The sequence below is a fragment of the Malus sylvestris genome, chromosome 5 (assembly GCF_916048215.2).
Source record: "Malus sylvestris chromosome 5, drMalSylv7.2, whole genome shotgun sequence".
Classification (NCBI taxonomy): Eukaryota; Viridiplantae; Streptophyta; class Magnoliopsida; order Rosales; family Rosaceae; genus Malus; species Malus sylvestris.
The window spans coordinates 8,162,102-8,172,897 of NC_062264.1; the positions used below are offsets into that span (position 1 = coordinate 8,162,102).

Here is a 10,796-nt window from a genome sequence, read left to right on the forward strand (position 1 = left end):
AAAAGATTTTAATAGATTTTGTTAAGTGATAGATTTCATAGAATTATGAGGCTTCTACAAAATCCATATGGATTTTGGAAGACTTGAGAAAATTCATTATAACAGATTTTTGTTCATTTTGATAGATTTTAGAAAGTTGAATCTTGACCGTCAAATAAATCAAATGGTGATAAATGTATCTAAGTCATGAATTCACCAAAATGGAGCTGAAATAAAAATTCAAGATTATCATATAAACCCAACTACTTAAAAGTCTCTAGTTGCAACCCTTTCCAATCCTATTTCCTTCCCACTTTGTTAGTTTGCTAGGTTTGAGAGTGTGGTGGTGGTGGAAATGCCGGTTGTGGCGGTGAAGCTTGAAATTTGAACTTAGGTTTGTGGGAATTGCTGGATTTTTGTGAGAGGGAGGGTTGGGCGAGTTGGGGATTACTGGGGAGCAAAGAAGTCCAAAGAGTTTCCATTTCCAAAACGAAAGAAATGGATAATGAAAGGATAACCCCGCCAAGTAAGAAGAAGAGCGAATGGATCAGGAGGACGAGAACTCAGCAATCGAGCTATGCGGTGCTCGCAAAGACATAAAGAAGAGGTGGAGTAATGTAAAAAATATTTGGATTTGAAATATAGGATTCTATTTGGTCTTATTATATATACTTCTGGCTCTCAAATTTCACAAAATCCATAACTTAATGAAATCTACAAAATCTTAAATTTTTCAATACACTTAGATTTGGATGGACTTTAAAAATGACTATTAAAATCTTGATTGACTACACTCAGATTTGCATGGGATTCTAAAAATCCTTTTAAAATCCTTTGGTTGACTACAATAGGATTTTAAAATCTTTTAAAATTCTTCCAAATCTGAGTTTGACTACACCCCTATAAATGTATTTATATGTGTAAATTGATAAAAAGAAAGTCAAATATTTGAAGTAAATAAATAATCTAGATCATGCTAGAAGAAATTCCTTATAAATCAATTAAAACAGCTGAATCTATGTAATAAAATCGGTCTCCATAGAATTTACATTAAGAATAGAGAAAATAATATTTAGGGGGTGTATTCAATTGAGATTTTGAGGGATTTTAATTCTTTTAATGAATCTAGGGGTATTCAATCAGGATTTTAAGTGATTATCTGAAATTTAAGGTGTATTCAATTAGAATTTTAAGATAGTTCATTAAAATCCTTAGACATTCGGGTGTATTCAATTAGGATTTTAAAAAAGTTTATAATATTTCAGGTGTATTAAATTAGAAATTGATTTTAAAGAATTTGAGAAAGTTGAGGAATTAGAAGGAATTGAAGAGATTTCGTAGTGTATTTTAAGCATTCACAAATCTCACATCTCCCCATGAGATTTCGAGGGAATTGAATAAAAAATTTATATGGAATCTCTACAAATTAATTAAACTCCATAAAATTCATGGATTTATAAATCCATTAAAGTCTCTCAAATTCTCAATTGAATACACCCCCCTTAATAAACAACTTATTGAATTACATTATTGCTAGCCCATTGTGAGACTAAGTCTACCGCTTTCTTCATAGTGTAGATAATATCGTTTGTTAAAAAAAAATTATTTAGCAACTAATTTAATCATATTATTATCCGTGTGCTAAATATTTTTTTATAATCGACATTACATGCCTATTAAAATGTTTTGAACATGTTTAAAAATAAAGAAAATAATATTTAATAAATAGATAATTGAATAACATTATTGCTAATGTACTAATTAAAAAAAGCTGTAAAAAAATTAATTATTAAAAAAACACTCTTAAAATGACGAAATACTCCTGTTATATTTGACACATTATTTTGGGTTGTTTTTGAAGTTTTTTGTTTGATGGGTATTTTTGTCCAATTACTTTTTGCAAAGCTTGTGACACAGAAAACACTATTCATTGGGCTTGTTGGCTTTATATATAAGATACTAGTAGAGAGCACACATTTTGTGTGTATGAACAATTTCTCTTAATAAGTGCATATTTTTTCTTAATATTGTATAATTACTGTTTTGTCATAGGAAAAATAGGTGTATGATTTCATTTTGTCAAAATGTACAAAATTAAAGCCTTTTCAACCGCCCACTTCCTCCTATGTTCTCCTTAAGCTCAACCGCTTCAGTTCATTCAAATTATCCAAAAAACATCATGATTTCACATACGTGTATGAAAAAATGATGGTGGGATAATTTCTTTTAATGAGTGCATATTTTTTAGAGAGTTTTAACGAAAAGCCGACGGTACTGTTCACTTTAACGAAAAACCATATTTTTACACTAAAAAGTCAAACTTGGTACTATTTACTTTACCCTTTATTTTGTCCTTAGCATTAAAACTCAAAGTTTTCTAACATTTTTCATTAGTTTTTTGATCTTATGTAAATATTTAGATTCAAATTACTATTTTGCCCTCCTTATGTAAATATTGTGTAGCAAAAGTGAGGGCAAAATAGAAAAAAAGGGGAAAAAGTTTAAAAGATACAAAATTATTATTTTGTCCTCCTCATGTCAACATTTTGTATTCAAAAGTAAGGGCAAAATTGAAATAAAATAGGGTAAAAGTTGACAAGCCCCTCTTCTCTTAATAGAATAAATAGATTAACAGAATAGATAGATATATGTGTATATATGTATGCTATAAATAGATTTTGCGTTTGAAAATCGTGTTTGGGAATTGGGGTTTCTGCAGCTTCTGGGAAAGGAGTGCTATGACACTGATATTTCCTTGGACAAGATGCCGAGGAGTGAATTTGTAGACAAGGTTCAAGACTACTTTGCACGTTGGGGAAGAGGCTCAGGGAATCGCTGTAATTCCATGGTATGTGGCTCTGGCCTTGCCATTTCTTATCTCAGTAGACTCCATTTCAGTGTTTTTTTTTCTCTCATAATTTGATGTAAAAATCGTTAATGTTTTAGGAATTTTCCCTTATTAGCTGGACAAACAGTTAGTGAAACTTGTTGAATCAAATTTGAAATCTAGTCTAGCAGCCTGAGGCGATGGCCTGGGCGAGGCTATCCATGGAACGCATTGGCTTTGCCTTTTAAAACATTGGTTCTTAATGGGATTTCCTCTTGTTGGACAGCTTATTCTACAATTTAAATACAAGCTCAATTGAAGATTATACCAAAAGAGGTTTGTTTTCTGCATATGGCGCGTTCTGTACCATTTTGTCCTATTACCTAGAATCGAAGTTATTTTGATGTTCATTTGTAATTTCCAGGAATTGAAGATCTTACATCTGGTGTAATAGTGACTCCTCTACCACCAAAAGGCCACATTTATGGATGATCCGCTACTAGTTCTTGGAGCTATCCGTTTCGGTACTTGTTTCTTTATCTTTTTCTAAATTTTCTGCACACTCAGCTCTCCATGGGTGATTTTTCAGATTTGTCATAAATCATTGGTCTTTTGCGCTAACCTTGTTTGGTCTTTTGGTATTTGTTGGTGTTCACTAGTCATAATAGAGCCTTATATGCTACTTTTTCTCGTCTTATCGTGCCTATATTAACATCATGGTATAAAACCGAATTCTAAAAGCTCCTCTACTTTCATGGGGTGGTACTATTGCATTTTGCCTACTCTATTTGTAACATTAGAATGTTTTAGTAATAATAGTTGTTATATATCCTGAAACATTGAAGATCTTAAATTTCACTAGTCTCTCATTGAAGGTTTCTGTTAACTGCTGCATACTAGGCAGAGGATATCTTGCCATATATACTCGCACATTGAGATTCTTATGCATCTTCCAGTAGTCTTAAGTATGTATTTACCCTATTCTGCCTTCTTGAAGTTCATATTGGCGTGGCTTCTTAACTGATCATGTTTGCTAGCAACAACATCCTGCATGAACTTTTCCAAGTAAACCAAGATTCTATTTCACAGAACCGATCACTTGGAAACATCTCCAAAAAATTGAAATATCTGGTCTTGAGCTCAGGTGCAAGGTTTGGGTTCATGTTAGATGAAGAACTAAAGGAAGCAGCTGCCTGTGATGAAGTGAAAGCTGCTCTTTCAGTTAAAATTAGCAGAGAGCGCATTGGCACTGAAGTAAATTCCTGTTTTTGCATGCCTCAAGTGGTGATTGTTTGATTATAATTTGATTTATGATAACACTGTTCTAGCTCTTTTACTGGGAAAACTTATCCTGGGTCCCAAAGGTACAGGGGAATTATCTCCTCATTTTCCCCTTGTTTCTCCTTTTTCAGATTGACCTAATGATCTCTGGGAATCAACCTGTCCAAGCTATGGCCTATATTAGTGATTGGAAGTTATTTTGGGTAGTCTTCAGTCTTCATATGAAGCATGAGCCTGAAGTATTAGAAGGATGCGACAGGTATGGTTGCTCAAGGAAAAAGATAGTTTCCAAGCATGGTTATTTCTATAACATCATGCACGGGTGGGTAGGTTGAATAACAAATAAATCTTTCAATGGTAATTCATTATTTATTTCACCCATTGTAGGCTTTGTGTTTCTTACTTGGAGGCAACGTGGAACCTCATTCAATTAATTGGCCAGTCTACCTTTACTGTGAGTGATAAGGAGCTAAAATTCAACAATATTCTTGCTTTTCTCCATTATAACTTGCAGTGGTCAGTGTGTTAATTTAAATTCTGCTTGTGTATTTTATTTTCTTGCGTATTGTTTTTAATACCGTCTCGTCTGACATGTGAATTTAGGATAAACAAAGAAGGCTTTCTTTGTATGCTGCTATGTTCCTTCCAGTTAGGAAGACCATGTATAAAGATAACAGAGGAAAAAAGGTATGGTTCCCTTGGTTTGGTATATCATGTGTATGATGTTTCCTAAGATAATTGTCCATGTTTTGGGTATGAGATTGTAAACATACTAGCATTGAGCCTTTTGCATTGTAGTTGTGCAACTTTGTGTGATTTTTAATTTTTGCATTTTGGTGAAAAACTGATCAAACCGGACAGGATAGCTTGGCGTGATTTTTAATTTTTGCATTTTGGTGAAAAACTGGGCCAAACTGGTGAACGGAATCGCTTCATTTTAAATTTGACTTCTCCATTTGGCGCATTTCTGTTGGCCTGTATATATGTATAATCTTACTGATGTCAAGTTTTAGGGTTAATGATTAGCTGTTTGTCACAAAAAGTTAAGGGTTAATTATAATTAGTGTTTGCAGTAGAAAAATTTAAGTTTGAATCGTCACGGGATAAATATGTATGAAAGTTAGCATGACTAGTTTGTTTATTTAATTAGGACCGGAAGATGCTCAGAGTTGATTATTTAATGACCTATTCTTGGAACATGTATATACTTGTAATACCACAGCAAGTCCACATCACTTGTTCGTCAACCTTGAATTCTGATTCTAAATATCTGTTCTCAAATTTCAGATTCCATGGTGAACTACATTTTCCGGGACTCCCTTAAGCGAAAAGCCAGTGATGCAGAAACAGTGTGTTTGAATCCACTTCTCCCCTTTTTTACACATTATGTGGAAACACTAAGCTGGTAATTATATCAAGACTTCTTGAATCTGCACATTTATATAAATGTGTTTGCCGATTTTCATTGTTACAGGTTGTAAATGTACACTATGCGTTGGAAAAGTTTTTTTTTTTTATTCCTTATTTTGCATCAAATGAGGATGCACTCGTTTCTGATGTTAATTGGGCAAGAGAATCTGTTGATGTACCTTGTACTTCAAAACCCCGGGTATTAACAGGTATGAGGTTTCTGTGTCCTTGCTGTGTTTTCTTAGAAACATAAACTGCACAGTTAAGGTCATTTTTGAATCCTTGTTATGCATTGTGATATATCTTGGTGTGGGAGAAGTAATTTAGTGTGTGTGAATATAATCTCTCTAGGTTTATTGACAGTCATAACTGTCCTTTGTTTTGTACTATTTGTGGATTTTCAACTCACAGGGGATCTAACCCCTGAACCCGTTACCCTCCCTCACCACTTGGGCTAACCCCAAGAGATTCAAAATTTGTTTGTTTTGTTGTACTTTCAGAATTTGTTTTTTAACTACAGATGTTGTTCTACTTTGTGCTTTTTGACAACAAGTTCTCTGAAATGCTGGTGTGTGCTTAATAGAGGGATTGCATATGCGGCTGACACTGCAATTTCCATAGTTTGATTAATTCTTTGGGAAATCCTACAGGAGATAGACTTGTGTGTCTTGAACCTTATGAATATAAAAGTCAATTAGTTTTTTAATTATAGCTCGACCATCTGTGTATTTCTTTTACGTAGAACTTCTTGCTTTGATTATGGACTAACATGTACTCTGCTTGATTCTTTTGTCATTTAATGTTCTTATTGTTCATTTTGCATTGTCAACCATCCTTTCTTCTACAAAAAATTAAAGCAGCTGAAGATGCCATACTTAAACTAGGTATCGAAAGGCTCTTTTAACCAAACATTTATTTTTGATATGATTATGTTTATTAGTTTTGAAATTAACTTGGACGCTGCCAACTTTCCAATCTATTTTAGTTTACTCAGGTTACCTGTTTTTATTGGTCCAGACTTCTGCTGTCGCTAAGGGTTTCACTGTGAAAACAACGCTTTGTGAATAGAGATCTGTTGGTGTCATTAACTGTTAAACATTATCTCTATTCTTTCTATGCCAGAATGTGCTGTCATTGGGAGAGAGTAAATTCAACAGGATGAACTTTAATCATCTCTATTCTTCTCTTATATAGTATAATTCCACTCGTTCTATATTTCAGGTAAAAATGTCAAAAATCACTGGGGAAACTTAAATGGCAATCTCAGGTGGCCTCAAATATGGTATATAAATGTGCTTGACTATGCGTGTGTGTGTTTATGATATTTTGTAGGATATAGTGTAGATCTTTTCCTGGGATTCAATGCCTAACCAGTTTGTTTAGTACCAAGTAGACTGCCTTTAAGATTTGCTTAAGCCTTGGGAAACAGCTCGGATGCCATTTCTGATGTTTGTTCTGGTGCAATAGGTCTTGCTGAAGTCTGGGATGTAAAACCACTACTGAACGGGAAGAGATCATGAATGTTTTGCAGCTCAAAACTGGAGGACCACTTGTACGAGAATGGGTAAGCAATATAATTCTGATTCCAGCACTGAAAAAGGTTGATATGGAACTTCAAATGCTAATGTATCCTTTACTTGGCAGCAACAAAAGATACTTGCATGGCAGCTTGCTCGCCCTCCCATACTAAGGTGGTTTACCCAGTCATGCGCAGTCAGAATAGCAGATGATTTTAGACAAGTTGAACGATCGAGTTTGATCATACCTTTGTCAATGTCTATGATCATGAAATTGTACTGAAAGAAATAGCATGTTTATGGAGTTTTTCTTTTGGATTACTTTCTTTCTTTGGAATTATTCATTGCTTTTTTTTTGCAGTCTTATCGATAACAGGCTCTAGCTGCCGCTCTACTGCCACAAGAGTCTTGTTCGTGTCTCCCAGGTATTGCTTCAATTCTTCCATCTCTCTATATGTTTTTGCAGATGCACCGTCAGAATTTTGGAAGCGTGTTCTACGGTCAAAACAGTTTCTTTTAGTTTGGTATCGTGAGGGAGTTCATATGCCACTTCTTCCGAAAATTGCCACGCTTTCTACAACCTCTGGAAGATTTTCAACCTCTTCCATAACCATTTCTGCCTCTTTTGTTATGACATGAACACCCAATTAATAGTTTGTATCATATTTCATGACTTGGAATAAATTAGATTGCCAATGATCAAATGGTCTAGTAGCACTCTGCCTCTATTTTTGTTGGAAGAGCGCTTGAGTTTCAAATCCTATGTATAAACGTTATATAGAATTTGAATAATAAAGAAATGAATTGGACTTGGCATTACCTTTGATCCTTTGCTGTTTCCCCAAATATGGTTGGAAATTGGTAACAAGGGTGACAATATATATATCGTGCCCATAAACCATTTTATCCTGCACATTTTATATGCAAAGGTATTTTACTATAGATTATAATACCAAGAAAACAGTTTATTATCCTTCCTAAAACTTAAGGGTCTATCTAGAAGTGTTTTTAAAATGTCCGAAGGTTTTTATTTATTTTTTTAACAAACGATATTATTTATACTAGGGGGAGGGGGTGGGTTTAGCCTCACAATGAGCTAGTAATAATGTGATTCATACTTGCCTTTGGCGATAATCGAACCTAAGATCTCTCATTTACAAGTGAAGAAGAATACCACTAGACCGTAGAACTAAGTGGTAAGTGAATTTTATTCATATTTTGTAGAAAAAGTTGAAATTATTTTTGGGTTAAAATAACACTTGAAGTGCTTAACGTGATGACACATTTATAACAAATGCTTTTGCGGAGCATCACTAACAGGGACCTAGCTTCTCTGCTCTTCCAGTTCCCATACACTCTCATCCCCTTTTATTTGTGCGGTCACGATTAAGCTACGTTAACATTTTATATCATTATTGCCTTTTGTCTTATTATCTTTATAAAAAAAATCAATATAAAATGTTGACGTGATTTAACTATGACTGCATAAAACAGGAGGGGATGAGAATGTATGAGAACTGAGAGGGTAGAGAAGCTGGATCCCACTATCAGGTGTAAACTAAAAAAGTTGTTTTCTTTCTTGTCAAAAGTAAGAGAAACCAGAAAGACAGGTTAGTCCATTAGGGCAGCTATGGTACTTGATGATTTTAGTCGGTATGAAGTGAGACTTCTGGCTGTTATGACTTGTACTGATAGACTAATCTGATGAAATATTCTCCACTCCCTCCTAAACAACAACGTAAGAAAAGATAATCTTTCTTTGTTAATGAATGGTGGCGGGCGGTTTCAAAATCTATGCATCTTCCAAAATTAAAATGAAATAATTGCTTCATAAACCCAAGCCGTCGGGAAAGAAAAGTATTAAGTGTAATACAGTTAGAAATATAGTTAGTAAGATTGTTAGGATTTCTCTTATCAAAACAGTGTGTGTAATTTTCATTTAATCAATTAATACAAAATCCTATTTCTCTCTCTAAACTCTCTCTCTAATATCTCTGTGTTCATCCTTTCTTCTTGATTTTCCCTTCAATTCCCAAACATTGCAATGTAGTTAACATGGTATCAAAGCCACCAGGCCCACGCTTTTGATTCTGGTGGTTCCATTTCCCATTATTTTTCACTTGTTTATAGTTTAGTTTCTCTTCAAATTTTCATTAGATTTTCAGTGCTTTTGCGATTGTTCTTGGGTTGATTTTTCTGCGATTGTTGGGATAGCAATTGTTGCGTTTGTTCTGGTTGATTGTTCTTGTTGGGTTGATCGTTCTTGGGGCAGTAGTGTTGCGGCCTTGTTGACGACAGCCTTGTCGTCGAGCCACTCGGTTTTGGCGGTGCAGATAAAGAACTGAGATTCGTTGGTTCCGGAACCAGTGTTGGCCATGGACAAGATTCCGGGTCCGGTGTGCTTCTTGATGAAGGTCTTGTAGCCAAAGCCAATTTCTTAGTGGTTTTCGTACGCGGCAGAGTCCAACAAGTACTGGGCAGTCGGTGTCGATGTCTAAGCATAAGGAATACAGAACTAAAGTTGGTGCTTGACACAGAAAGAAGTCAGTGTCTAAATGTATATGCAATCAGCTTGTTGTTTTCTGAGTATTTCACATTTGTTGGTTATCTTGGTTGGAGGACGAAGACGAAGAAGTCGCCGTTGGAGACAACAAAGATAAAATCTTGAAGAATGGAAGTGGGGATATCTTCCAACTCTGATGTCTGACAAAGAATTTCAATATCCCTTAATTTTGCAAAATAAAAGTACCTTTCTTTTTCAAAAAAGTCCACAAAAAGCTTGAGATCTGTAATCTCCTTAGACAAAGCCTGAACTTCTGAAGAATTAGCATCACCTGCAGCTGCATAAGGTCTCCCTTGCTTTGGTCCTGAGGTCTTATTAAGACCAACTGTATCTCCAGAGCCAGGGTTATGTAAATTGCTTGATTGTAGAGATTTTGAGATTTTCTGAGCACCTTTGGGATGCCGATCCTTCCCACCCTTACTCTTTCGCTCCATAGGGTTATAGTTTTCATTCATCTTGGTGGTGTTTTCAGAGCAGTTTTCCGAATTCTATTTTCTGCGATTATGATCTGTGCTCTATTCTCTGGTGTGGAAGAAAGTTTAGACCTATGTGCAGCCCAAGTGTTTGACGAAATGCCCAGCTCAGAATTTTCATGTGAAGGTTAAGTTTTTTAGCCACTTCTTCTGAAATTCTTATGATGATTCTTTCAGTATTCTGTGAATCAATTAGTTTGTGGTTGTGGGCATGAAGTCATCCAGTTGATATGTTGAGTATTAAAGAGCTCAGAGCCGTCTTTCTTGTTAATTTTTTTCTGGGTTCTTCCAGTTGTTTGTGATATTTGCTTTCAAGATTCTTCATCTTGTGATATTTGGGATATTTGGATCCAAGAATATTGGTCATTGCTGGATTGTGCAATTTGTATGGTGGTGTCTAGTTCTTTCTCTGCTTCATTGATATTCTGCAAGTTTATTGGGTTTGATCTTTCTGCAACTCTTGATATATTTTGGAGAAATGGGTGTGAATTCTTGCATTGTGGCATGTATAATTTTGTGGTTGTTCGGATTATGGTTTGCGTAGACAGAGCACTTGCATGATCTTGGAGCCTCTGCCACCTCTAATTCTTGAGCTTTCTCAACCTTTATGTCGAGTTATCCAAGGTATCAATTGTATTGTTATTTATGTCCTTTGCTCCCTCAGAATCAATCAAAGTGGGCTGGATTTCATGAATTGTTTGCTTAAAATCCATACCGAGAACCAAGCAGAGAGAGCTTATTATGTT

The 10,796-nt window shown here is 35.0% G+C and overlaps 1 long non-coding RNA gene and 1 pseudogene across 3 annotated transcripts; both read left to right on the top strand.

Moving 5' to 3' along the window:
* The first annotated feature begins 521 nt into the window (after positions 1 to 521).
* Positions 522 to 6,348, top strand: LOC126622521 (tRNA nucleotidyltransferase cca2-like; annotated as a pseudogene).
* On the top strand, positions 6,349 to 7,838 carry LOC126620718 (uncharacterized). Of its 3 annotated transcripts, none has more exons than XR_007622617.1 (4): positions 6,349 to 6,381; positions 6,719 to 6,779; positions 6,965 to 7,061; positions 7,142 to 7,838. It is a non-coding gene; the product is annotated as an uncharacterized LOC126620718 (long non-coding RNA). The 3 variants fall into 3 exon arrangements; XR_007622615.1 differs by having other exon boundaries at positions 6,355 to 6,779; positions 7,142 to 7,188; positions 7,376 to 7,838; XR_007622616.1 differs by having other exon boundaries at positions 6,353 to 6,779.
* The last annotated feature ends 2,958 nt before the right edge of the window (positions 7,839 to 10,796 follow it).